Source organism: Pteropus vampyrus, unplaced genomic scaffold, assembly GCF_000151845.1.
Source record: "Pteropus vampyrus isolate Shadow unplaced genomic scaffold, Pvam_2.0 Scaffold352, whole genome shotgun sequence".
NCBI lineage: Eukaryota > Metazoa > Chordata > Mammalia > Chiroptera > Pteropodidae > Pteropus > Pteropus vampyrus.
This window is the reverse complement of record NW_011889133.1, coordinates 179,200-181,828: the sequence shown is the minus strand read 5'-3', so window position 1 is coordinate 181,828 and position 2,629 is coordinate 179,200. Positions and strand designations below refer to the sequence as shown.

At 47.7% G+C, this 2,629-nt stretch overlaps 1 pseudogene; it reads right to left on the bottom strand.

The window, feature by feature from the left end:
* The window catches only part of LOC105304779, a 1,369-nt pseudogene extending 561 nt beyond the window's left edge, over window positions 1-808 (bottom strand).
* Between the last annotated feature and the right edge of the window lie 1,821 nt (window positions 809-2,629).

Sequence of the window (2,629 nt, the reverse complement as noted above, 5' to 3'; positions counted from 1 at the left end):
GACCCTCATCTAAAGCTGCATCCCTTGGGAAGTGGATTTTACCAGTGACTTTTTTGAACGTGGCTTTTACAACTTTGTTCCTCAGACTGTAGGTCAAGGGGTTCCGCAGAGGAATGAGCACAGTGTAAAAGACAGACATGATCTTGTCCTTCTCTGTAGGTTTCTTTGAGTTACTTCTGTGGTACATGAAGGCAAGTATCCCGAAGAAGAAGACCACAGTGGTGAGGCAGGAGATGCAGGTGGAGAAGGTCCTGGCTCGCCCACCATCTGACTTCACCCTCAGCACGGCTCCGATGAGGGGCATGTAAGAGACCAGGATGATCATGACATTGGCCGGGAACGTGGATTTGGCAAAAAAGAGGATGAAAATCTTACTTCGTGTCATGCTGCTGTATGCAAGCTTCAAGAGGGGTGGGACATCATGGAAGCTGATCCGATTGTTGCCACAGAGTGAAGGGGCACGCGGTATGCAGGATGGCCCCTGACACCCTACAGACCTAAGCCCTGGCCATAAAGGCCTTGCGAGTGTCTGGAGTCATAGCCGCTTTATAAGTGCAATGGGTTGCTAAGGGCAACAAAGCAGCCATTGGCCATCACTGTCAGCAGGTAACGTTCCATACCTGCACAGATGGTGAAGAAAAGTGGCAGAATAGTGGCCATAAGAGGTGGCCATTTTGGCTGTGGTCAGTGTGGCCAGGATCTGAGGGGTGATGAATGAGGTGTAGCAGACATCTAGCAGGGCAATATGGCTCAGGAAATAGTAATTTGAGGTGTGGAGTTGGGTGTCCACTTGGATTAGAATAATCATCTCTTCATTCCCCAGAAGAGTGGCTAGGTAGAAACTGAGAAACATCGGGAAGAATGGAACCACCAGTTCAAAGTGATCTGTGAAACCCACGAGAACCCATCACAGTGGAGATTTCTTTTGGCTATAGACTCAGTGTAGCTAAGTGATCTGAGGAACTGAATGGAATTAAAGATTCCAGAACTGAAGGCCTTTGCTTTCTTCAGTGTCAGATGTTAGGTGAATGTCTCAGATATTCTCTGCTCAGAGAGAGAAGAAAACGTTTACCATCTTATGAATCCACCATTAGCAGTTACTATGGAGAGCTTTTTCCTATCTCTAACCTCCTGAATTTAGACCTTAGGTCAGTATTTCTTCAAGTTCACTTGCTTATCGCCTGAGATTTTCTTTAAGACCAAAGAACTCTAGACCAACCTGGAGTCTCTCCAGTCTAGACTATCACCACTTAATTGTCAGATAGCCCAGTGTACACGAGGGCTGCCTCACATGGCTTCTTAGGCTGTGCCTGAATAACTCCAGGCCCGACCACTCGCGTAGGCTGTGGTGTAAGTGGTTCCTCCAGAGCTGTCAGAGGCAGGGCCCTGTGTTTCCTTCATGTCGTGGCGACTTCTTGGCGACTCTGCCTTTGGAAAATTCTCCCTGTTGGGAAAGGCACCTTGCTCTTTCTGTACCTTCTACACGTTGACATATTCCACACATCGGTATTATGAGGAGTGAACCCTCTCTCCCAAGATGGAGAGTGGCGATGCTCACTTGGATCCAGTCTCTTCTCCAAGTTAAACATTTCCAGTTATTTCAACAATTCCTTGTGAGTGCTTTCATAATCTACTTTTGCTCTCTGACAAACAGGGCCATTGTTCGTCTTGGATTTCTTTCTTGAGAGTCCACGAGAGAAGGTGATTCTGTGGAAACCGTTGGATTTTGGGAGACCTTTTCCTGCGTTGGACAATTCCACATGAACTTAGCAGTTCCTCTCAATGATCCTGGAGCAGCCATTATGAGTTTCATTCTTGAAAGGTGTTAGCTGGAGTTTAGAAAGTTAAAGAGGCTTGTCAAAGAATAAATTACAAGTGGAGAAGCCAGGATTTAAACCATGGTGTCAAAATTCCATGCACGTTTCCCCCTCCTACATCGTTCCTTCTTAACTATCTACTTTAACATCTGGCTTCTGTAGCCTAGAGCTGGCTCACAGAATAGGGGTTCACAGTATTTGGTAGAATGACTTTTCTGTGGACATCATAATGATTCGTCGCTTTCTGGCGGGGGAATGAGTTCTCTTGTCGGCTGCTGATTGCTCTGGGCTCCGTCCTCTGGGATGATGCCTCTGGGGGTTAGGGATGGAGGCTACTCCATCAGGGATCTAAGACTCACTGGGAGGCTGGTGGAAATCAGGGTTAAAGACCTGTTTGTGAGCTGTGGGGTTCTCAGCAGCCATAGAACTTCCACAGAACATCGGGGCCGTCTGTTAATTTTGATCCTGGGGATTCCACAGCTCATCAGGCAGAACCAAGGTCCCGGTGTTTCAGATATGGAACGCCAGGTCCTCCAAGTTTCTAACAATAGACACCTCCGACGGGTGTGGACATAGATGCGCACGACATCTCTGGATTCACGGTAGCTCATCGTGGGCTTCCCGGGTTTCTCCCATCACTCCCCTCTCCTGAACCGGATCTAATGGAAACTGAAGACGGACAGAAGTCCATGTTATTGAACTTAAGGGGATTCTCGGGATCTTAAGCACGAGAGTTTAAGCATCTTTCCTCCAGCACACTGCCGTCGCTGTGATTTTTTCTGTGCTCCAACCACATGCTTTTTTCCCTGTCC